General features: G+C 34.9%; 1 protein-coding gene across 4 annotated transcripts in view; it reads right to left on the bottom strand.

The window, feature by feature from the left end:
- BRINP3 (BMP/retinoic acid inducible neural specific 3) overlaps nucleotides 1–27,481 on the bottom strand; it is a 536,581-nt gene that overhangs the window by 312,632 nt on the left and 196,468 nt on the right. The window lies entirely within an intron of this gene.

Raw genomic sequence — 27,481 nt, 5'->3', positions numbered from 1 at the left:
TCATCTTCCCTTTGTGTGTTATCTTTTCTCATTAGATTATAAGCTCCTTGAGAATAAAGTCTGCTTTTTGCCTTTTTTGTAGCCCTAGCTTAGCATGTCTGACACACATTAAGTACCTAATAAATTCTGATTGACCGAGTGATTCTGTAATTGAGAAAGCATATAGAGGAGTCAATATTTACGAATTTCCTCTCAGCTAGTTTTTAATTTTAACAACAAAGTATAGAATAGTTTTTCATACCTTTGGTAAACTCACCACTTTTATATAGGTTGAGTAACAATCTGTCAATGCTCTCAAAACTACATGATGTTCCCACAGAAACCCTCTTTTTTAACTTGGTCTAGTCCAGTTACTTTGCCCATCTTTGTTTTCATCAGTTCCATTTCTACTTCCTAATAAAGTACATTTGAGACTGTGTTGTTAGAACTCAAATGTACAAGCATCACTTTCCTTGATAGCAAAAAGTATGTTAATAAACTTTTACAGATCTTATTCCATTTGCTACCAGTTTGTTTTCTTTCTTCCAGTCTCATCCTCACATGCCCTTGAGATGACTAGCTAATTTGGGCTCTCACCAAGTTTCTTTTGGGAACTCATTTTTATGCCAGTGCTTCTTACTGTTTCATGAGGTGATACTGCTCATAATCTTCCACTTTCCTTCTCTGTTAAAAATTTTTAAACCAGTTTATATTCTAAATAAATTTTGCCCTTGGCTGATATCTATTGGCCTGAAAAATATGTTCACTACTAAGCCAGTCAGTAGATATTCTAGGTTCTTGCAGTACAGAAACTGAATTACATTGAGTAAACCTTTTTGGTGAGATTGTTATAATCAGTGCTGATGTTATAAAAGGACATGTCTTTCTCAAATTATATTATCTTGAAATATATAGACAGTAATCTAATTTCTTTTCTGGATTAAGGAATAATTTGAGTAAGTAACAATACTGCCTGCTTTTGCTTTGTTTTTCTATAAGATTCCTCAATCTTTTATAGAATCTCAAAAGCATTTTGTATTATCTGATTATTCCATTAGATTAAGAACTTCAAGCAGAAATTGGCTTTGCCCAGGCAATCTAAAATGCACTGCTTTATATACAATCCTCAAATTGTGGCTGTTCAGTCATTTCAGTCAAGTCTGACTTCATGATTCCATTTTGGGGTTTTCTTGGCAAAGATACTAGAGTGGTTTGTCATTTTCCTCTCCAGCTCATTTTATAGTTGAGGAAACTGAGGCAAACAGGGTTAAGTGACTTGCCCAGGGTCACACAGCTACAACGTGTCTAAGGCTAGATTTGAAGTCAGCTCTTTCTCACTCTAGGTCTGGGACACTATATAATGTGCCACTCATCTGTCCTAAGACTCAAATTACAAAGAAAATATAATGATACTCTTAAAAGACAGAAATGAAAGGATTTGCTTTTCCATAATTAACCCCAATGTTGAAATGAAGTGAATTTTTCATATTATAAATACATGGTTCAAATTGTTCTATCAATAATGTATACTATTGTTAATTAACTATCTTTATTCAGAGGCTAAGTAATATAGTAGACAGAGTCACAGTCTTGGAATTAGAGGAATTTATTTTAAATCCCAGATGATACACCTATCACATTTCAAAATTTCAGTTTTCTTGTATTTCACATGGGAAAGGAAAAGCATTTGTTAAACACCTCCTCTGTGCCAGATATTATGATTAAGAGCTTTATGAATTTATCTCATCTGATCCTCACAACAACTCTGAAAGGTTTCTGCTACCTTTGCACTTTACAGTACATGACACTGAGGCAGATAAAGTTCAAGTCATTTGTCCAAGGAAACACAATTGTCATATGTCTGAAGCTAGATTTTAACTCAGGTCTTCCTGATTCCAGGCATAGGACTTTATTCACTATACCATCTGGCTGCCTAATGGGGCCAGATTAGATTAGCTGTTAAAGTTCCTTCCAGCTCTAATAGCCTATGCTCTTCAATTACTTTTTTGTATGCTCTGAAATAGAAAGGTGTGCATCATGATGATGATGTCTGGACCAACATCACTACTGTAGTAAACTTCACAGTGAAAATACTTTCTTTACCACTTCAAACTGGCAACTCTTCTACAATTTTTGATGTTAGAGAGCTTGTTGAGGAGACTAAGAAGGTAAATGATTTGCTAAGGGTCACAGAGCTAAGATATTTCAAAAAGGAGACCTAAACCCAAATCATCCTGACTTTCTGAGAATGTCTCTATCTACTATATTTCATATTCAACCAACAAAGTACATAAATATGCCATGGACTCTTTGAAACAAGAGGGGGAAAGGTGTATGCCATGTAGTTATCCTGTAAGTGTGCTGTTTTATAAAGAGATGATTTTAATTGTCTGTTAAGTAATCTTTCTGGGATTTAGTTCAGGCAAACCTTCTTAAACTTACTTTTACTCTATTATGCTCACCTAAAATTAAAGTTCTAATATTTTTCAGCAGCAGCAATAATTAATAGTCACTAGTAGTATTTACAATTCTTGTTGTTTATCATTTATTTTGAAGAAGATCCATGACATCACAGGGTGATGTCTTGACTTTCACATGCATTGGATTTCAGTGAGGCAGAGCTACACAAAGTTGTCAGCCTCTCTCTCTTTAGTCATTAAAGCCCAGTGGGAAGACAGAAGTCAATATAACTAACAATGACCCAAGATACAGTGGATGACCTTAGCATCTTTGACATCTGACCAAGCTCTAAAAGCTCCACAGTGTCTGCTTCAACCACTTTTATGGTTGTTGCAACAAATTGTTCTCCTTGGCCTATTCCACTAGGGGATTTCTTCACATGCTTGAGGTCAACATCTCCCTAACTCACCAAGAGGTTTGAGTTACCTCTGACCTGATTTAGCACATCTCCTGGTTTGATTTTACCAGTGCATGTCTACTAAACCTGCTACAGCTTCTTGCAGACGCAGGTAAGAATTGGGTGACAGGTAGATCCCAAAGGTGGATAATCTGAAAGGACTAAGCAAGCACTCACCCAAGAGGTGGTAGTCCTCCCTGAACACCTCCATACATAGTAGCAGTAATAGTAGTAATAGTGGTAGTAGTAGTAGTAGTAGTAGTAGTAGTAGTAGTAGTAGTAGTAGTAGTAGTAGCAGTAGTAAACAGCTAATATTTATACAGCACTTTAAGATTTGTAATGTACTTTACATAACCAAGGTATCTTAAAGCCTTTTGAGACACCTTGAATTATCTTATTTGATACAATCGAGAGTTGCAATGCAACAGGAAGAATATACTGTTTATGTAGCTCCACTCTAAATGCTGTGAAATCCATTTAAATGGATGTATTCAATGAATAAAATGCATTTTTAAGAGGTGAAGCTGAAATTGCTATGTTATGAAAATGTCCACCTGTATCCCTACTCAATATGGCAAACTCTCTTCCAGAGATCAGATACAGAAGTAATGAGATTCTTAGCAATACAGAACAGGAAATACACAGTGTTAGTGACAATTTTAACTGTGCTATCTTATAATCCCTGTTGCACAGGATTCTTGTTTTGAGATTCAATTTTGTGTCTTCCCCTCACCCCTATAGAAACTTGCCACAAGTCTCTGCATGCAGTATGCATATTCCTTGTGGTTATACTGGAACAAAAGACAAATTCAAGAAAAAAAATTGCAAACTAAACCTTTTTAATGAAATAATGCTGTAAATAAATTGAAGAATCCTCAAGAACTAGTCAGTTGCAATCCTCATATATACACACACAAACATTTCCATGTCAATACTTAAAAGGTGCTACAGTAGAAAAAGACCTGCAATTGGAAAGCTGGTACATTTTTCATTCCAGGTAGTCTACTCACCAGCTACATCATCATGGGTGAGTCACTCTCAGTGCTTCCACTTTCAAATTGGTAAAGTAATACTTGTATTAACTCATCAAATGGCTTTGAAGAAAGTGATTTGCAAACTATGCAAATATAAGCTATTTTCATTATTAACATATATTAAACATACAATCAGTATTTATTGAATAAACTCCAGATTTTCCTGTATCTATTTACGTAGACAATTTAAATCGATATGTTTAATTTCTTGTGTGTCCTCAACCCTTTTGGCAGCATCGAATCCTTTGGGAATTATTTTTTAATAATCAAAGGACATGTTAAATTTCATTTAGAGGAGAGTGAAAATAAATATGTAATTTTTCCCCATGTTCAGAGTCCCTTGAACTCTAACTATAGATTAAAAATCCCCCATCTAAATAATAATGAGTCATTGTGGAACTTACTAGATCTTAAGTTCCATAGAATCAGAAGAAAATAATCATCTGGTGACTTCTACTTGGAATTGAGGGAAATAATCATATTTAAAAGACTTATACCTGCTAATTTTACTAGTATTCATACTAAGGAAGGTGACATGGGGTATTCCTTTGTTTCAGTCTAGATGGCACTTTAAGCTCTTGTATTTCATTTTGGCAAGAGACCAGTGACTGACAGGAAGCCTTGAAATAGCTGGCTTCCCAAAGCTGGCTTCAAAGTTTTGTTTGTTTGTTTGTTTGTTTTTTTTAACTGAAGAGTTGGAGGAATTGAAAGTAATCAAGAAATGTATTTCTAGGGGAACATACCAAAACTGTATTTTGTGACCATAGATAAATATGTATACAAGGGTGGCAACAACCATTTCCTACACGAAAGGAATAGGCAACTTCTGTTTTTGAAGAATGATAGGGGAAGGGAAAAGAGAATGTAAATCATTAAATACATTTAATTTTAACAAAGTTTACTAAAAAAATCAAGAGCTGTTGATACCATCTACTCAATTAAATTAATATTTGCTAAGTGTCTACTATGTGTGAGGCACTGGGATTATCCAACAACCCTGATATGATCAACCTAAGCAAAGAAGCCTTGCATTTATCAGAGTTTATTGCCAAATTCCAGTAGCAATATTTTATTTCTGATATCTATTAGTTTACAAATACATATCTTCCCAAAGTACTGTCCATAATAATGAAAAGAAACATGACTAAATATCCCAAAGTTTACCACATATTAAAGCAATTTCAGACCAAAGATTGTCTGTAATCAGGACAAAACATCACATCCAATATGCTTGGAGACTCTAACAAAGTTTTAAATAGAGGACTGATGTAGTATAGTCCTCCTCTTCACTTCATGTAGTCAAAAGTGATAGGCTGACTCATCAGCTACAATAGTTCTTTCATGTAAGTCACCAAGTAAGTAAATATATTAGAAAGTTCTCTTTCTTCTCTTTCTCTCCTTACCCACTTCTCCTTTCTCTGCATGTTACTTGATGTATTATATAGTTTCAAGTAAAATACTTAAAAGAATATTTGATCCTTAAAGACTATTGAATTAACAAATAAAACTAAGAGCTGGTTTTATGAAAAAAAATAAAAATGATAAATCATTGGTAAACTTGCTTTAAAAAAAAATAAGAAAACTAAATTATCAGTATTAAAAATGAAAAGGGTGAATTCACCTCGAATGAAGACAAATTTAAAATAGGAAATACAAATTATTTTGCCCAAATTATGCCCAAAAATTTAATGATCTTAGTGAAATGGATGACTATTTACAAAAATATAAATTGCTCAGATTAACTGAAGAGGAAGTTAAATACCTAGATAATCCCATCTCAGAAAAGGAAATTGAACAAGTCATCCTCGAGTTCCCTAGGAAAAAATCTCCAGGGCCAGATAGATTTACAAGCAAATTCTACCAAACATTTAAAGAACTGTTAATTCCAATACTACAAAGACTACTTGGGAAAACTGGTGAAAGAGTCCTCCCAAAATATTTTTATGATACAAATGTGGCACTGATACCTAAACCAGGAAGAGCTAAAACAGAGAAAGAAAATTATGGACCAATTTCCCTCATGAATATAGATACAAAAATTTTAAATAAGATATTAGCAAAAAAGATTATAGCAATTTATCATGAGAATAATGTACTTTGATCAGGTAGGATTTATGCCAGTAATGCAAGGCTGGTTCAATATCAGGAAAACCATCAGCATAATTGATCATATCAACAACAAAACTAACAGAACCATATGATTATCTCAATAGATGCAGAAAAAGTTTTTGACAAAATACAACACCCATTCCTGTTGAAAACACTGAAGAGTTTAGAAATAAATGGAGCCTTCCTTAAAATAATAAGTAACATCTTCCTAAAACCATCAGCAAGCATTATATGTAATGGGCATAAAAGCTAGAGGCATTTCCAATAAGATGAGGAGTGAAACAAGGATGTATATTATCACTGGTGTTATTCAATATGGTACTAGAAATGTAGATTTAGCAATAAGAGAAGAAAAAGAAATAGAAGAAATTAGAATGGGCAAAGAAGAAACTAAATTATCAATCTTTGCAGATGATATGAAGATATACTTAGAGAATTCTAAAGAATCAAGTAAAAAACCTACATGAAAAAATAAACAACTTTAGCAAAGTTACAGGATACAAGAAAAACCCACATAAATCACCTTCACTTCTATATGTCACTAACAAAGCCCAACAGCAAGAGATAAAAAGAGAAATTCCATTTAAAGTTACTGTGGACACTATGAAATATTTAGGAGTCTACCTGCCAAAACAAACCCAGAGACTATATGAACACAATTACAAAACACTTTCCACACAAATAAAGTCAGATCTAAATAACTGGAAAAACATCAGGTGCTCATGAGTAGGCTAAGCTAATATAATAAAAATGACAATTCCACCTAAATTAATTTACTTATTTGGTGCCATACCAATCAAACGACCAAAAAATTATTTTCTAGAACTAGAAAAAATAATATAAAAGTTCATCTAGAGAACAAAATGTCCAGAATATAAAGCTAAGTAATGAAAAGAAATGCTAGAGAAGGTGGCCTAGTCATACCAGATCTTAAATTGTGTTATAAAGCAGCAATCATCAAAACCACTTAGTACTGGCTAAGAAATAGAGGGGTTCATCAGTGGAATAGTTTACATACACAAGACACAGTAGTCAATGATTATAGCAGTCTATAGTTTGATAAAGGCAAGGACCCCAGCTTCTTGGATAAGAACTCACTGTTTGACAAAAACTGCTGGGAAAACTGGAAAATAGTGTGGTGGAAACTGGGCATACACCAATGCCTGACATTGTAATCAGAATAAAGTCAAAATAGGTACTAGATCTAGGTATAAAGGCTGGTGCAATAAACAAACTAGGAGAGCAAAGGATAGTTTGTCAGATTTATGGAGAAGGGAGGAATTTATGACCAAATATGAGCTACAGAACATTATGAAATGCAAAATGAATAACTTGAATTACATTAAATTGAAAAGTTTTTTTATGCACAAACAAAGCCTATGTCACTAAGATTAGGAGAAAAACAGAAAACTGGGAAAAACTTTTACAACTAATGTCTGTGATAAAATCCTCATTTCTAAAATATAGAGAACTGAGTCAAATTTACAAGAATACAAGGCATTCCCCAATTGATACATGGTTAAAGGATATGAACAGGTAGTTTTCAGAGGAAGAAATTAAAGCTATCTATAGTCATATGAAAACATGCTGTAAATCACTTATTGATTAGAGAGATGCAAATCAAAACAACTCTGATGTACTACATCACACCTATCAAATTGGGGAACATGACAAAATAGGAACATGATAAATGTTGGAGAAGATGTGGGAGAACTAGACCACTAATTCATTGCTGGTAGAGCTCTGAGCTAATCCAACCATTCTAGAGAGCAATGTGAAACTATGCTCAAAGGGCTACAAAAATGTGCATATCCTTTGACCCAGTAATATCACTTCTAGGGCTGTATCCCAAAGAGATCATAAAATAGGAAAAGGACACATATATGTAGAAATATTTATAGCAGCTCTCTTAGTGGTGGCCAAAAACTGGAAATCAAGGGGATGCCCATCAATTGGGGAATGACTGAATCAAGCTATGGTATATGAATGCAATGGAATACTATTGTGCCATAAGAAATGATGAACAGGAAGATTTCAGAGAGGCCTAGAAAGACTTTATATGAACTGATGCTGAGTGAAAGGAGCAGAACCAGGAGAATTTTGTACACAGCAACAACCACAGTATGTGAGGAATTTTTCTGGTAGACTTAGTATTTGCAATGCAAGATCCTAAAAAATTCCCAATGGACATCTGAGGCAAAATGCCTTCCACATTCAGAGAAAGAACTATGGAATTGGATTGCAGAATGAAGCAGACTACTTTCTCCTTTATTATGTTTTGTTTTGTTTTTCTCATGGTTTCTCCCATGTTTTAATTCTTCTAAGTAATATGACTTATGTGTGTATCAGTAAGCACCCTGACATATGCAGGGAGGTCTGCTATCACAGGCTCTTAGATCTGCACTCATAAAAGGAAAGCAACTTTGAAGGGGTTAACAATCACTTTAATCAAGCACATGTATCATTCCTTTAACTAAGCACACATATCATTCACCTGGTTCAGGGAAGTGAGCCCCATGAACTTCAAAGAAAATACAGAGAAATCAAAGATCAAAAGACATGGCTTCCTCTGACTGAATTCAACAGACAGGTCTAGCTGTCTGACCATAGTTACCAGAGAGGCAAGCAGTGACATCTGAGTTTTCAAAGCTGAGGGGCTCCTTTAGCAGCTTCCCAGTGTCCTCATCTGGCCAAACAAACACTTCCAGTCAGTAAACCTCAAAGTAAAACCTCAACTCACAGTATTCATACCTTTTTTAAAGCCAGAGGGCATCCCAACCTTTGAGAACCAGTGTCTCATTAACAAAATCTTCCCAAATCAAACTCTCCTTAATGGACAGGCCAGTTGGTGGATGGGGAAGATCTTTAATCACATTAGGAATACAAATACATATACTGTTTCTAGTTAAAGAAGCTCTTGTTTCTGTACTTTACTCCTAGTAAAGACTCTCCATTGATAAAGGCAAGATTCAATCAGAGGCTCTTGATCATACTAATACAAAACCAGCAAAATATGCTATTTTCCTTGCCATCACAAAGTGAAAATCTGTTGGGACTGGAAGCTCAATTCCGTGTGGACAGTCTCGGGCAGGTAAAAGTAGGACTTCTAAATCTTAGAGTCCTACGAGGCCCTCCATGAACAGCGGGGGTTCGAGAAGGTCAGACTGAGCTAGCTCGGCTAGCTCGGGTATTTCCGCCTCTCCCCCGGAGATACCTGATGGGTGGAGTCTCCCTGCCCTCGAGGTCGTCCCGGATTGGAGCACACTAGTTACCTAACAGCACGGTATTGAGATGCAAACTGTGTGGCTGAAGATTAAGTAGGATTGAGGAAGCCAGAAAGCTCTCTCTTAGCACGTGTGGAGCCAAAGAGAAAAGTAGGGCTCCGCTTCTTTTCTTTCCTCTCTCCCCTCCCCCTCTCTCCCCGCTTGTACTTCTACTTCCATTCCCTTAAGCTTAGCCTTCTTAGGAAATCTCCCCCTCTTCGTCCTAAGAAAGAAGACCCCCTGCACTTGTAACCGAAACCCTGTAATAAAGCTCAACCCCTGTTTGACTCTGGAACGTCCTTTCTCTCATACGTGCATCCGGCGTGGCCAGCCGAAGACCTGGACAGGTAAGAAAGACTCGGGTAGCCCAATACAGGCCTCTAGGCTTGGCAAAAATCTATTTAATAGGAATGTATGTGTAGAACCCATATAAAATTGTGTGCCGTCTTGGGGAAGTGAGGGGGAGAAAATAAGGAAATAAGGAGATAATTTGGAAATTATGGAAGTGATTTTTGAAAACTGAAAACAAATAAATTAATAAATTTGGAGAAAAAAGAATATTTGATCCTAATCAAATACATACTGCATCTGCAATACTTCATCGACTAACAAGAGTGTTTGGTGGTATATCTGGAAGAGATCCCTAATAACAACAGACTTTGTTCACAATCTTTAGAAATGCATTTTTTCATTGTAGTCACAAGAATGGCTAATCTGCTCTGTTAATATTTTTTCCCATTGGAGCTTCACAGGATGCTTATGTGTTTCCAGCTGCCCCAGAGACATCACCAGCATTTTATTTGAGCCATATCTTTGGCAAATGACAGCTATCCCAGATTGTTAATATAGATTCAAGGCTCCTTCTTCCGTAAAGTTAAGGCACTAGAAGTTCTGAGGACACAAATCTCAAGATTTTTAAGGTAAAAACTAACACTAAACATTAAAAACTAAACACTAAACAGTCCTCATTCCTGCTACCAAAGTGGAAGAAGGTGGATTCTAAGCTACATAATATTTTTTCTTTTAGGATTGATGGAGAAAAAAACAACCAACCAGGCTAATCACAAAAAAACTATACAATGGGGGGAAAAATCACCAATTTTAACACTTCTGGAACTAAAATTTTTTTTCAGGGCCTACCTTAGGCTCTTAATCAAGCCTACTAATGAGTATGAAAGCATTTTTAAGCCTTCATTTTTAGTTCAACTGAAAATATTGAGAAATCATATTTTCTCTATTTTAAAATCATTTAGACTTTTCCCTTCAGGAAAGTATGCAAAAAGTAAGGAAGAAAAGCAAAGGCACAAGGAAAAGGGATGAAGGGTGGAAACCAAATACATAAGAAAGCATATGATTAAGACCACAGCCTTCCTCACCCCCTGGAGTGATTGGGTTATTAACTGACCTAAGGACAGTTCCTTCTTTCTTCATCTCCTGAAGAGATTAAGGTATTGATTAGAGGGATGAAATCCCTTTGATTATTTCAAGTTACCTGTGACCATCTGAGGGAAAACCTTGAGGGAAATGATCAAAGGGGGAAAAGTGGTTTTAGAAAAATTGAAATGGCTATTATTCTATTAGGTGAAGAAGATTGACCCCCAAAGCATGTTCTTTTTTGTCATTTTTCTTATCAAATATTATTATAAATGTTACCTAGAATTGGTGAAGAGAGGTGTCCAAGGACACAGGGTATAGGAGGAAGGAGAGGGGAGGCAGGGAACCATGTGAGTTTGGACATTTCTCTCACTAAGCTTAAATTTAGAATAATATTAATCTAATAAAAATTGCTTCTGGCAGACTTTTTTCTTCATCAATAGCAATGTAAACACAGTTTGGGCTTAAAGAGACTCAAATGCTTGGATATTCAGAGCTACAATGAACCACTTTCCACAAGCTGGAAGAGTTGAGCAACACTAAACATTTGTCTTAAACAATCTAAATAATAAGTTAGGAATGCAGTAAAAGGTATAAGGGAAAGAGGACTGCACTGGCATTTAGGGAAAATTAGATTTAAGTCTCAGCTGTCCTATGATTCAACACTATGAAGATACGCTAGTGATTCAACTTCCTGGTACCTTTTATTTCAACTGTAAAATGAAAGGCCTAATTAGATAACTCAAAAGGTCTTTCTAGTTCTAATGTTCTATATGATTCCATAATTATAAATGGAAGGATTATTTGATGTGATAGAAAACTCACTGGATTTAGAGGCAGGCAGGGCACATCCAAATATGAAAAACCAGCAGGTTTATGGGCAAAGTTCCAAACCTAGCTTTCCTACTTCCTAACTTTGACTTTGAAAAATATCACATCACTTCTCTAACTGGATTCCTCATCTCTAAAAATCAAGGTGTTAGGCTACATGGTCAGTTCTAAGATTAAATCTTATTATTTTTTTCTTATTTTCTCCACTACAAATACTTTTTTTTTTTTTTTTTGCTATTTTTAGAGGATTTTTCAAAAACTTGGTGGGAAAGGGGGAAGGAAGACTCAAAAATACTTGTAGAAATTCATGTAATTGTGTGTGCATGTGTTTGTGTATAATTAATAGCTAATTATATCAATGGAGACAAAGGAAAAATCTAATAGTTTAGTCAGTATGAAAGTCTTCTCATGTGGAAGCAGTTCTCTTTCAGGAAGAGACATTACATGCCCTCCAAATTTCTCTGATATACAGATGTGAGGAAAAAACAAAATACAATAGAAGGCTTATTCCTCCTTAGGCTACTTGGTTTTTCACAAATTTTTGCACTATGAAAGAGAATTAATGGCATTAAGTTTATAATGACCTAAAAATGTACATTTATATAACTCCTATTGATTACAAAGGATTTGAGAAAACAACCAATGCCATCTGGATACTGTGCCAGAATAGCCTATACAGGAACCCTGAGTAGTTGCAGTCTTTACTTAAAGATGTCTAATGAGGAGGAACCCACTACTAAAGAGCCCCTTTGGGATAGTTTTAACTTTGGGGAGTTTTACATTATATCAAAATTAATTCCACTTCTTTTCAATTTCCACCCAGTGTCCCAAGCTTTACCCTCTGGGGTCAAGCAGGAAAAAATCCAACTACACTTATACACGATAGCATTTTAGACAACTCAAGAGATCAATCATGTCTCCTCTAAGTCTTCTCCATCTCCAGATAATTCAACTAGGCCTCACATGGCATGATCATCCATACTTCTTATGAACTCTTTTATTGTCATCTGGACTACCTTCAACTTCTCAAGGTGCTCCTAAAAAGTAAACCTCAGAAATACAGATGGCACCTCATATACAACAGAACAGAGAACAGTCCAATTACCATTTTCCATGTTCTGGACATTCTAATTCTTAAGGAAGCTTAAGACAATATTGGCTTTTATGGATGATACTGAGACTGAAATCCACCAAGAGCAAGATGTTACATTCATATTTGTTAAATTTTATCCTCTGAGACATTTGCCTTAATACTCAATACTTCATTATTCATTTATGTAAGAATATTTACTAAGCATCTTTACAGTATGCAAGGTCTTTTACTAAAGGTGAGTAGTCCTACCAAGGGAGTTACAATCTAATGAGAGAAAGATGAGCAGAGCAAATTTAATACATTGAAACTTAATTAAGGTGGTAGAGCCAATATGATGGAGCAAAGACAAGGACTTGCCTAGTTTTTCCACATTCCCCTACAAATAATTTTAAATAATGCCTCAAAACAAATTCTGCAGTGGCAAAACCTACAAAAGGACAGGGTAAAACAATTTTCCAGTCCAAGATATTTAAAAGGTCAGCAAGAAAGGTCTCTGTCACCAGAGTGAGAGTAGAGCAGAATCCAGTAGAGGCTGGATGTCCCTTCCAGTACAAGTGGGAAAAGTCAGCAGCAGACCTTGGGGATAAATAAATCAGCAGCAGTGGCTTTCAGACCCCTACAACCACAGACAGTCAGGGGGTACAACAATTGGTCAGAAGGAGATTGCAGAGGTCACTTTGCTGGTTTCATAGCCCAACATGAATCTGGGTTATAATCCTGGTTCCTAGTCCCAAGAGAGTAGGAGCTCTAGAACATTAGAGTTTGTGGCCACAGGGGAGGAGGGATCCTCGTCACAATTTCAGAACAAAAAAGAGTGCTAGAGCACAGGCCAGGAAAGTAGTAAAACATCCCTCTCCCTAGACCATATCACTTCAGAAAAACTAATACTTAGAAACTCCCAGAACTAGATCTGAAAATAGCTTTACAAAAAACCTAAGACTTGGAAAAGTACCCCTTTCACCCCAAAAATAGAGCCAAAATTAATAGTCTGGGAAAATGAGCAAACAATAAAAAAGAAGTTTACCATAGAAAGTTACTATAGTGATATGGAGGATTAAAACATGAATTTAAAAGAAAACTATAAAGTCAAAACTGCTATATCAAAAGCCTCAAAGAAAATATGAATTGGTCTCAAGCCCAAAAAGGAATTACTGGAAAAACTTAAAAAGAATTTTTTTAATCAAATAAGAGAGATAGAGAAAAACTGGGGATAGGGTTAATGACAGGTGATTTAAGAAAAAGGAGATGACAGTTGGATAAAGGAGGCACAAAAAATACTGAAGAAAATAACACATTAAAAAATAAGCCAAATGGTTAAACAGGCACAAAAATCTACTGAAAAGGAAACATCTTAAAAATCAGAATTGGCCACACGGTGCTAGAATGAGTAAATATACTGGCAGGGCTGAGCTGGTTAGCCCAAGAGAGAGTTAATTTAATGAACTTGGTAATACCTGGCTTAAAGAGAAATAGTATTCACTTTAAAAGCTAGCTAGCACTTTTAAAATGTCTTTTTAAGAATGATGATTAATTGAAAGCATTTATAAAGTCTATGTTTAAGTAGGAAAAAAAAAAGAGAATTCCTCAGCTGAAGAGTAGACAGGGTCAACAGATAACAAATGCCTAGAGAAGCGGTTTCATGTGGTGGCAATGTTCCTGAATGCACCAATAACATTGAAACTTGCAGTCGGAAGCTGTGAGTTAAGTGGAGGACGTTAGGATTCCCCCCTCCTTACGTATTTGCTAATCAACTTCCTATAATGTGCATTCTCTTTTCACCATAGCTATTGAGTACTGATGGAATAGTCATCATATGTGTATTGTGATATATTTCATAATTTATATATTTGCTTTAATATATTAGTATTTACACTGTTATGTCCTTTGTATTACTAAGAGTTGTTTTTTAAGATCTAAAAGTGTCGTTGTCAAAGACTAAAGCATATACTCTTTGAACATTTTGCTTTGTGAATGGGTAGTTGTGTAGATAAGAAACTCAAGAGTCATAGTGGTGAATAAGGGAACTATATTTCCTTTCAGCAGCCTTTCCTCAGAGAATGTAAATGGAACCATGTAACATTTTCTATCTCTGGGAACTTAATCTTGCTAGCATGAGAGCTTCTGGCAGAGTGAGCCAAACCCAGAGGGCAGCAGGGCATTTCACACACCTAGATGAAAGTATGACGCCCCAAATGTGATATTACAGGATGTTTGTACTCCAATTTGTGAACAGACATCTCACACACACACATTAAAGGTGTTAGAACAAGGAAATCCAGACTAAATACAAGATAGGCTTATTTCTGCAAATGCATTGAGAAGAATCTTGGAAAAGATTTCCTCCCTCAGCCCTACTGGTGAGTGTCACATATTCTAAAGATGCTTCTTTCTAAAAGAACACCTTACAGGAGAATATATAATCATGATAGAAACATCAATTGATAATCAGTGTAGCATAGTGAATAGAATGATAGACTTTTTGTCAAGAGAGTGTGGGGACAGGTGCGGCCTCTGGAGTTAGTCAACTGCGTCAGCACCAGAAACTCATGGAGTTACAAAATCAGCATCTCAGGCCCATGACATGCAAGTACAAATCACGTAGCACAGACTGACAATGAATTATTAGTAGACTTCCTGAAAGGAAAATATAGCCTCATTTGACATGCTTTTCTCCCTTTCTGATACTGATCAAGATCTTCTAGTCAAAAGACTAAAAAGTTAGGTAAAAATTAATGGAGCAGGGACACATTTTACTTGAGGCTGTTGCCTATTTTTTTTTGCTGTCCATCACAGGCTCATATGCAGAAAATTATTCATTGCAACACACCCCAGCTTTTCATAAACATATGGAACTCTGATGGCAAACTAGTGTGTCCAAATATTGAGAATGATTCAAAGCCCTTTCCATCTCCTACCTCTAATGCCGCTAAATAACTTTTGATTGAGTACAGACCTGACCTACAAGAGAAATGAACACCATCATCCCCATCCATACAATAATGATTCCCCCTTCAATTTATCTTGAACATTTTGATGAGAATCAGAACACAAATGAACATAAGTGCAAAATGTCAAATGTTCACAGCTATCAGTCATCTATAATTCCCAGAACTATGAAGGAGTTTTAACATTTTGACATGTTAAATAATCCATCTGGATAATGATAGTGATAGACTCGGTATTAAATTATTATCTCCATAGTAGAAAGTTCAAGTTATTTGAACAATTTAACATCTACTGTAACCTATACACCATAAATGACCTTAAGGGAGAAGAAATTAAAAAAGAGACTATTAAGACAGGGTGATGAAATACACTAATTAAAAGCAGAAGTAGTGAGCACTGCAGGAGCTGTATAATTGGCTTTTGTATTATTTTACCTAATATACATCACATATGTTGTCATAAAAACTATCAAAAATGATTAATGATTGTATAAATCATGGTATAAATTTCAGATCAGTACATTAAGTCCATTAACCTATACAGTATTTTTAGGATGGCTCCTTGTTCAGTTACAGTTTCCCTTCAATGTCAGATCAATTTTAAAGGTTGTAAACATCTAGAAGCATGAGCCTGGGAGAGACTTCAATAAGTCATCTAGTTCAGATCCCTGCCTCCAGCCAGGTTTGCACTTAAGCCATCTTGGGAAGATAGATGGCTACTTTTTCTTAAAAGTCTTCTTAGAAGATATTCAACAATCTACTTTAGTGGCCTATTCTAAATCTCCCAGTCTTAATTAAAGAAATTCTAGTGTCTAATACAGACATCATAATAAGCTTAGAATTTCAAGAAAATCAAGTAAGATTTTAAGACTTAAGGTACCTAAGGTTGTTTTATTTTTTTTTCCTTTTTATGTTTTGTTCACTTGCATATTTAGCTGGGGTTGTGTCTACTTGCAGCATTTTAAGTCCTATATTCAATTATTCTATTGGTATACACCAGTACAAGTACATGGTGATGAAATTGGTAAGCATGGGTGAGGCTAAAACAAATTTGTCCAGCAGCTAGGTGTCAGGCACTGAGTAAGGAAGACTCATCTATCTAAATTCCAATCTGACCTCAGACGCTTACTACCTGTGTGACCCTAGGGAAGTCACAATCCTGCGTGTCTCGATTTCCTTATCTGTAAAATGAGGCAGATAAGGAAATGGCAAACCACTCTGGTATTTTTGTCAAGAAAACGTCAAATGATGTCACAAAGATTCAGACACAACTGGACAACAACAATGATGTGGTTTTTTTGGTTGGTAGTTTGTTTTGTTTTCCTGATCCAAATCAGTCTTGTAGAGAGGGTAGAGGGAGGGTAATAGATTGAAAGCTCAAGAGCTGCACTGGTAGCTCTAAAATAATAAAAAGCCTAGAGGAAGGCTGGCAGCACATTTCAAAGATACTCCAAGGTGAAATTTTGGTAGGATGTAAGAAAGAAATGTACAGAATAAGAAATCAGGAAAAAGCTTTCCTCTGTACCAAGAGAAAGAAGCTATTTCTATGAGACTCTTTATGTACTGGTATGTAATTACTTCAATTTTGCTTAAATAAATGGCAAAACTTGACCAACCTCAAGTCTGTAATCTGCCATTTAAATAATTAAACCATTCAATGAAGCACAAAATAGCAACTTACACTGAAAAGCAAAATAACCCTTCAAATATTTCAAAACTCATATATCTCCTTGATGAAAAGAGAGGAGGAGAAAAAAAAATGATGTCTGTTTGTACCAAAATAAAATTTAAAACTCTAGAAAAATACTCCTAAATGAACAATGTTTAGGTCTAAATTTCTACTGCAAGTGTTGGAAATAGGATGTTTTTACAAATGGATATTGCCAATAGTTACTAATGCATTACAAACATTACCTCTAAACTCCCCTGACACTCTACAGCCTAGCCCCAATCCACCTCTCTAGCTTTGTTAACCTATTACTACCTTTCTTACAAACTGATTGTCTTACTTTTCCATTGACCTTTCTCTATGCCTGAAATGTGTTCTTTCTTATCTCTTAGATTTCCTTTGATTTGTGCAAACCTCAACTTAAACACCAACTTCTACATAAAACTTTCTTGATTTCCAGCTTCTCATCCCTATCTGGAATTATTATTGTATATATGTGGTATGAGAGACCTTATGGTGTAGTAGATAAAGGATTGGTCTTGGAGGCAGAAAGACCTTGGCTTAAGTCTCACCTCTGAACACTTACAGGCTAAGCGATAAATAAGTTAACTAATCTCTCCATGCTCCAGGCAACTCTTTAATACTTCAAAAAAGGTAGATTTCATATGTATTTGCATTATCTCCAACTAGCAAATAATATTTCTGACCTTGGTACATAATCATGAGTTGTAGCAAAAAAAAAAAAAGTTATTCCCTGATGTTTAACCTTCAGGTGATGGGACTTTCTAATATTAAGTGGGTTGATCTTAACTCAATTGACCTGCCCCTTTGCTCAACACTTGTTTAAAACTTTTTCTAAAATTTATTCCTACTATGTTAGCTTTTAGAATCCAGGTTCACCTTCTTATCACACACAAAGAAAAACATTAAGGACTCTGACTGGAGTATGAAAAATTACTACAAAAATCTTCCAGCACCACTCTCATGGCAAAGAAATTTGTCTTATTTTATGATTATTTAACCTTTTGTGTTGATCATCCTAATTGTTCTAGATTTTTCTATAGGTTTTTTTATATTCATTCTGGATTTCAGAAAGACATTTGGCAAACTTTCTCGAAAGATTTCAAGGAAAAACAAATAGAAGGATGCTGAAGAAGGAGTAGATTCAATCAGTTTTGCTCTAGATGGCAGAAGGAATAATAGGATAACAGAGATCTACTTAGGTTTTGCATGACCCAGGTTCATGGATGGACTGATGTTGGCTGTTGCTTTATGTTTATTCTTACTTTTGCCATCTTATTTGATAAACGCTTCATGGTAAATAGTTTTTGTATCATCTTGGCACACTGGTGGGTCTCAGGGCCTCGAGTTCAGAGTGGTAGACACGTCTCATCCAAGAGTAAGATTACCTCTCAAAATCTACTAGTGATTTTATCCCTGTGACCAATCCCTCTAAGAAACCATCCCAACCTACCTTCATCAGTGTAATTAAATTAAGTGAGTAAATGGACCTTAATCCAGGAAAAGAGAGTTTCAAGAGAGTTAGTGCACCATGCTCACTCCCAAGGCTATGCTGCTGGGATTATGCTTTGCTGAGTTTCTAGGACTTTGGATTTCTAGGACTCTTCCCAATATATTTATAACATATTGTCATTTTCATATTCAGTCACTGCTTTTTAAAGGCAACTTTAAAAGAAAGTTACAGATAATACTCTAATGAGATAGGTCCTTCTAATGCAATTAAAATTTCATCATAAAGCAGGTTCACTAGTGACTTCTTAAGGTAAGGAAGTGTTGTGATCTCTGTCAGTTAGAGGCACCACCCATACATGAAATTTGACTTTTTTCACCCTATTGCAACCTTTAGTTTTGTCCCATAACGAATAAACATCTATTTGTCAAGATTTGTGGTGATCCTTTTATTATTATTACTAAAACTACCAAAGTACACCTAATTTCTATTCCAAAGATCTCTTTTGAAAACATAGTCTCTCCTTAAAAGGTCATAAAAATGGGAAGGGTCCCACATGTACAAAAATATTTATAGCAGCTCTCTTTGTGGTGGCCAAAAACTGGAAATCAAGGGGATGCCCATCAATTGGGGAATGGCTGAATAAATTGTGGTATATGAATGTAATGGAATACTATTGTACTATAAGAAATGATGAACAAGAAGACTGTAGAGAGGCCTGGAAAGACTTATATGAATTGATGCTGAGTGAAAGGAGCAGAACCAGGAGAACTTTGTACACAACAACAACCACAGTGTGGGAGGAATTTTTCTTGTAGACTTAACACTTCATTGCAATGCAAGGACTTAAAAAATTCCCAGTGGTCTCTTAAGGCAAAATACCTTCCACATCCAGAGAAAGAACTATGGAATTGGATTGTAGAATGAAGCAGACCATTTTCTTTTGTATTATGTTTTGTTTTATTTTATGATTTCTCCCATTCATTTTAATTCTTCTATGCAACTTAACTAAGGTGAAAATGTATTTAATAGGAATGTATGTGTAGCACCTATATAAAATTGTATGCCATCTCAGGGAGGGAGTCGGGAGGTAGAGGAGGAAGGAGAGAGAAAGAGAAGAAAAAAATCTAAGATATATGGAAGTGATTGTAGAATCCTGAAAACAAATAAAATTTAAAAAAAAAGAAAACAATCTCTTGAAATCATAGAATATCAGAAAGAAACTCAAGTCATTTAGTTTAAGTTATACCTGAACAGTATTCACTCTTGCTTCTAAAAAAATATAATGATTTTTTAAACTCAAGTTTTGTACAAGTCAGATTTAAGGGAAAAGTATGGTCTATATATGTTTGCACTACTCCTCTCCATACACTTATTCTAGTCCCCAACCAGAAGAAATCATTCAATATCCTCCATATGCAACCTGAAATTACATGAGTAATTTCATTGTTTCCAAAGTCTCCCTCCAATCATAAGTCTATCCACTTCTATAAAACAATTCAAACTCCCCATCTTTTATGAATATTTACAGGATACCTCAAATCAATAAATCTTTCCTGCCTGACATTCACTTAGCATTTTTTTAAACTATCTAATCCACCTATCATCTACTATTTTTCTTTATCTATATTTGTATCTTTTTCCCTTACTAGATTTTAAGCTCTGTGAAGTCAGGGAATGTGTTTTAACTATGCTTTGTATCACACCAAATGCTAAGGACAATGCTAGTGCATATTTACTAAATGTTGATTTAAATGAATACTAATAGCATGATCTTCTCTTGAAGTGTTGCTATGTGACTACATTTCCATTACTTCTGAAAGCAAAGCATCTAGGAGCAGATTTTAACTGTATTTACCAGAATTATATATTCATCTCTTTAGGAGTTCATTGCAAAACTCACTTTACTGGTTAATCATTGCTATTAATCTTTTACACAAGGTGATCCTTATTTGACCCCATCCTTAATATCTGTTTTCCAAGACCTATCCATAGGCAGAGCCATCCTTCCAATATGTATACATATGATCTATCCAGCGACTGCCATGTTGTTCCAATTGTTACTCAATTTCTTCACCTAAGTTTCACAGGATCTCATGACTCAGGGGAGAAACGAGAATGCAGTCAACTTCCAAAGAAACAAATGTAGATACTCTCCCTAGGAACTAAATCCCCTGCAATCCTGTAAGGAAGACAAGGGGTGTTGTGCATCCACAGCACGCATTCTGGTTGAAAAGGAGCTTTTGCAGTGTTCTTGATTAGTGCTGAGGGCATCAATGAGAGAGAAGGGATTTGGGTTGCAGAAGAGAGCAGAGGAAAATAGGCAAAGACCTAGGAAACTGTCTTAGAGTTGAATCTAACTCCTGCTGTTATGAATGGCATACTTTTCCTCTTTCTGGGCTGAAAAGTAATAGCTACAGATGTCCTCCCAGCTGCAGTTCCCATTTTAAAAAGCTACAATTGCAAGAATTCAGTGCTTCACAGATATGGCTTTGGTGTGCTGATAGACAATGCATTTCAAGCCCTGAGAGTCTTTGATTTAATTACTAGATGAGCTGCTAACATCTCTCTACCTCAGGTTGCCTTGGTGTTCTGATACAGCAGCTCAAGAAACTCCAAGATGATGGACTTAAAAACTTGTGACTCTATTTTTCCTGGTGAATACTAGAAATACAATGAGGATACACCACCTATATATACTCCAGAGAGATTGTGGTTCAAAAAATTAATGAGGAAAATGTTTGTGGTTTGAATCTTATTTCCTATTCTGTATCTTACATATCATTTAAATAAATCTCCTTTGGCATTGCTACATTGTCATGTAATGGCTGAGTAATTAAAAATTGGGGATTGTAAACCACTGCTCAATAGATTGTTAACTCTAACAGATTCTAGAAACCTGAAAGAGGCAGGGACATACCTACATAAACAAATCTCCGAGAAAGTTGAAGATGACCTTTCAAAATTCATCCATGCTGAAGAAAGGGGGTTTGTTTTACATCTGGGGTGACTTAGAACCATGCTGTTAGGGAAGCTGTGCCTCTTTCAGTTGAGTCATAATACGATCATAAATCAGACATAGTCATCATAAGATCATATAAGTATAGTTTTAAAGTTGGACCATAAAAATAATTTAGTGCAACCTTCATTTACATGTATAACATAACCTCATTTTACATGAGGAAATTAAATCCTAGAGAAGTTGACTTACCAAAGGTCACAAAGATAGTGTGTGACAAGAGATGGATTAGAACTTATGTCCTCTACTTTGAGAAAAATAATTATTCTCTTATTACATTAATAACCAGTTTTTATACATGGGATCCAAGGACCTTCTTTTTGATTATTAATAACCAATTATTAGTAGTGTTGTATTTCCTCATCCAAAGTCCAGTCCTTGTTAAGGACAGGGTTGACAAGGAGACACTCTCCTCGAACTTGGGCAGGACCAAACCCAACTGCAAGAGTTTGTTTGTGATTAAAGGGTAAAGAGAATCCAATCTAGGTAAATCTCAACCTCTTGTTTAACTCAGGTAGGACTGGGTGGAGAATATATCAGGAAAAGCCCACCTTTCATTATAATATTCAGTCTCTCACTAACCGTTAACCAGTCAGAGTGGATTTTCATCCTCAGGGCCATCCCTTTTTGCAAAGAGACCTTCATGTAAGGTCATTTGTTACTGAGAACCATTTATTATTTGCTAGTATAATTAATAAATTATTAATTTCCCAGAAACTGTCAATTGGACTTTTCATTTGCAACTTCTAAATTCAGTGTTCTTTTCGATGTACAATGATACCTTTTTCACTAGAACATTTACCAGTATAGTTCTTGATAGAATGAATCCTACATGTGGGACCTAGTTATTTATGCTCACAAATGATGAGTACACACAAAAATGATTATAATTATTCTTTTGCCAATAAGTTAGCAAATGGCACAATTTCCCTCAGAGATCAGGAAGACATTTATTACTTGAAAAAGGAATAGGTTAGACACTATGGAAAACAGAGATAGTGGGAAAAAAGATTACATTTCTCAAATCACTGGAAAATCTGTAGCTAAGAAAGAAAACCTCAGGACAACAGCTCCCTTCCTTGCAATTGGCTGAAACCTTTTGTGTTTAAAAACATGTAATATCTGGGGTTTTTTGTCTGTTTTGCTCCATGAAGGGGCAGCTATGTTCTGTCACAGAATGTGTCAATGGGTAACTAGAAAATGATATATGAACATGATTTCAAAATTTATATGGGAAAAATGGCCATATGAAGAGGTGATTTCATTTTTGTTTCAATTCGGACCTAACATGCGATAACATAAATATTTCCATGTGTATATACTCAATTGTAAGTCATTCATCCAGGGTATTACACTTTTAATGCACTATTTATTCAACAAGTATCTACTGTCTGAAAGGTACTCAGGTAGTAACTACAAAGATTACCAAGCTTTATAATATATGGTCTCTGCTTTCAATGATTTACAGTCTAGCACAAGAAATATCTTTGAAAAGAAAAATATGAAAGTACAACAAGGCTATATTATTCCATTAGAGGAGGAAATCACTTCTATTTGAGAGTAATAAGGAAAAACTCTGTGGAGGAGATGGAATTTTACTTGAGTTTTGAAGGATGGATAAGAATCTTTGAAGAGCTAGGAGTAGGGACTCGAGGGGCTGAGGAAGGAAAAAGGACAATCTAGAGAATTAAATAAAATTAATAAAGGTTCTCATTTAGGAATGAATAGATTAATGGAATAATGAATAAACCAATTTGACCAAGACAATAAAGATAAGCTTAGATAGGTGCATCTGGGCCTGATTTTTTAGAAATCTTATCAGAATGCGGGAGTGGATAGACTAATTTCTGCAAGGTGGGGTACTCTTTCAATCAGAAGCCTATTACTTGAAGCACTGAGAAGTTAAGCATATTGTCCAGGGCCATACAGCTGTCTTCCTACTCCTACTATAACTTTATCCAAAATGCCATATTGTCTCATGTTAAAAATAATATTTAATTTGTGAAGTGTACTATTTTAACACTGAAAGATATATGTTAATATCTTTCTTGAAGTGAAATCAAGCATTTTGAAAAATTAAGCTGAAAAACTGAGTCAGTATTATTTCATAACTTGGATGGCTAAAGAAAAATTGCAATTTAACATTGCATAGCCATTATAAATAAGCAATCATGAAACTAAGGCTGGTTTATATATCAGTAATTAAAAGAAACATGGAAGGTGCTAATGGAAGATATAGCATGGTTCTAAAATGTAGTAGTCTCAAAGGTCCTATTAATGATAGGATTCAATCAAAGTCTATATGACCCCTAATTAATGAAGTTGTAAGATAAATTCATAGATCATTCAGGGGGCAGGGCATTTCCATATCAAAATTTACGAATCTCAAAAACTATAAGACCTGATCTATGTTCACTCCTACAAGAATTTAGACAAAACACTACACCTCAAAGCCTGTTTCTTCAAATGATGAAACTGTACTAGATTATTAACTAATAAACATTCATTAATTTCTTACCATATGCCAGACATTGTATGAAGCATTTCTGAACTGGGGTCTATATAATTATTTTTTTTAAATGACAAGTTTATTTCCAAACAATTGGCCTCCTTTGTAATCTATTTTAAAATATTATTCTGAGAATTTCATAGGTTTTATCACACTACCAAAGAGGATCCATGATACACAAAAAAAGCACAAGAACCCCGAGACTAAATAACATCTAGATTCCTCTCCACCCATCTATGAATCTGATGGCTCTATGAGTATTCCTTTTTGATTTTATTTTAAAGGTAATCAATACTTTTATGAAAATTAGGATGGCATCCATTTTCTTATTTTTATAGCCCAATGAATTGGAGAATTAATCATGAATGCTTCCAATAAAAAAGAAAATAATTGTTTAAATGGGATCAGGCTAACATAAATTTTATAGTTTCATTATAATTTGAGTAGACAATGACTTTTGCAAACTTCTCTAGTCTATAAGATATGTGATAATTAAATTTTTCCAATACCATGGCTCTCTCTGTGTGTATGAATAGTATATATTTATACCCCAAAGGGAAGCTTTAAAAACATGATCATTTTTGAAAAAAATGATTCACTGTCAGAAAAGTTTAAACATATATATTTCTTCTAGCTCACTAATACACTGCATTATTCTTCTACTAGTCATATCGAGCAGAGTTTTACTAAGTTTCCAGCTGTATGCTATACTTGGTCCAGAATTAAAAGATTCATGTAACTTGTTTTTTTAAAATAATTTTAAATTTGTTAGTAGCTCAATAAGGGTATGAACTTACTGATATTTGTTCATATCTTTATTGAGCTACTAACAAATTTAAATTTCCTTCTTAGGAAATTTATGAGCTCTTTTTCCACTGATGAAATATTTGCTGTTATACAGAACAAAATTAGTATAGGCCACTTATCAAAAACCAAGACGAAAATTGATTTGAATAAGGCATCATGCATGGATGAAGAATGGAAAGTCTTACTGGGGAATGCCAGCTGTCAAGTCTTGTGAATTCGGAAGAGAAAAAAAAAAATCACCAAGAGGACAAATGCATTCTGTTTATATTTCAAATTATATAAATTTACTCTCCTCACCAATTAATAGAATCAATCTATGAATAGCAAGGAGTTCTTTTCCTCTCCCAGCCTCCACATTCATTCCTAGAAAGAGCTAATTTATCAGAAAGAGAACAATTAAAGCAGGAGATAAAAATAATCAGAAAATATTTTCAGAGGTGAGGGAAATAAAAGCAATCTTCTGTAAAATAAAACAGAATAAAGTAAAAATGATCAAATTATCAGTGGCATTTTTAAAATGTATGTTTTTCACAGAAAAGTTAAGTTAAATTTTAAAATATTAAGCTGATAGCTTGGCAAGTATCCTTTAAAGTAACAAGATGCTTTCTTTTCAATATAAATTTGTGCTACATATATCTCCTATCTGGAGTAAAGTTTATATTATAAAATGATTTTTAAACCATAAGGAATCTTAAAGATTATTTTATCTAATCTATAATTTTGTGAGAAAAAAAGTATCAATTGTCCTTCTATGTGCATTTGCACAGACCTTAATATTACTTCAAGCAAGAAAAGTTGGTTCAACTTAAAAATTTTGAAGCAGCTTGTGTTTGTCTTTAGTGACCTTAGTTTCCCTGATTTCCCCCATTGATTTCCTTAAGTATGTCTCCTTCTAAATCCAAGTGTTTAGTATTTTCGTGAGATCTAACTTTCCCCTCACAATAGGCTATCAGATTATTCATTCCCACTACAATCTAAACGTCTAACCACTTAAAATATTACTTCTCTATGCATTTAAACAGAGATCAGAGCCATGAGTTAAAATAATGAAATCCCAAAAGTTGTAATGTCTCACCTGAGACAAAGACAATGGAGTAGGAAAGACCTATCAGGGTGAAGAAAAATGTATTCAGTGTCACTGAAATTGCATCATATAGGAGATTATCCATTATCCTTATATGTAAGGCAGACTTCTATCAAAATATAACCATCAAAGTACAGAAACATCATTGAAAATATTTTTTAACTTGGAATCTTAACAAAAACAAAGGGATAAAAGCAGTTGGCTACTGTATCTCTTTTTTGTTGCTGTCAATCCTTACCTCCACAGATGACACATTTTGGGGGACGTTCTACTCAATGATATATCTTCATTTAAGTTAGGAAAGAGTTGCAGTAGAGAGTACAAATAATTGATCATAAAAAATTCACAATACGAAACGGTCAAAAGGTTGCTTCTTGCACCATGATGCAGAACTGGCTAGAGTAATGTTATGAAACCAAACTTCCCAACTAACACTATTTTGATGAATACTTAAGTAAAACAATGGATTTGAGAGTAGGTAAGTGACATAAATGTCAGTAGGATTACTTCCCATTAAATTTTACAATTTAGTTTGATTATACTTTGATTATTATCAGTCCTGGAAATGAGGTTGGTTACTTATTCAAAATTAAGCATTCTGCTTTTAAGCAGTCATAAATGGAAGAGTTATATTCTGAAAAAACATCATTTAAGAATGGCTTATCAGAGTTTAAAAGTTCAAGTTTTTTCTTTTTTCTTTTGCAGTCAATTCCCAATCCGTTATAAGAACAGTGTTACTGTCCTCAAGGAAAAGGGGAATAGTTTAGTTACGAGGAGTTTCTAGAATTCTCTTAGTTTCTTCTTCAGGTGCTTTAGAGATTTATACAATGGACCTATGTATATGCTCAGTAAGACTGGCGATATTTACAAGGTCTCAAAAACCTTGTTTTATACAGAATGTCAGACATCTGGTAAGTATTCATCTAGGATAAGATTGTTAAAAACAACAAGGAAATAAAAACAGTACTGACCAACACAATTAGGAAGCAAGCTTTCTCTTCTTGAGAAGCATTTGTTTAAATCTCTAATCCAATGAAATTGTTTCCTAAAACCTATGTTGCTTTGATGCATATTTTGGTTTGTTGTTTTGTTTTATTTTGCAGATGCATGTCACCAATCTACCCCCATGACTCCCAAACTGCCTACATTTTGCTCAGGACATAATATTCAAATCAATCCTGTCACTGTCAACGAAAAAGTTTTGACAATCTACCAGGCTACAGATCCACTTAGAATCCTTGTGATTACCCAAATCAAAGTTTTCTTTTTTGGATTTGATCTCTGTGCTTTATCTCTGCCCCCCACCCTTTCTCCCAGCTAAGAATGTAAGCTCCGTGAAATCAGGGACAACCTCCTCCTGCTTCTATTGTATCCTCAATGCCTAGAAAGAAGCTTGATACATAATAGGCACTTTAAAATGCTGATTTATTGTTCGAT

Source organism: Notamacropus eugenii, chromosome 2 (genome assembly GCF_028372415.1).
Source record: "Notamacropus eugenii isolate mMacEug1 chromosome 2, mMacEug1.pri_v2, whole genome shotgun sequence".
NCBI classification, from domain to species: domain Eukaryota; kingdom Metazoa; phylum Chordata; class Mammalia; order Diprotodontia; family Macropodidae; genus Notamacropus; species Notamacropus eugenii.
Note: the sequence above shows the minus strand (reverse complement) of the source record. Positions and strands in the feature narration are given on the sequence as shown.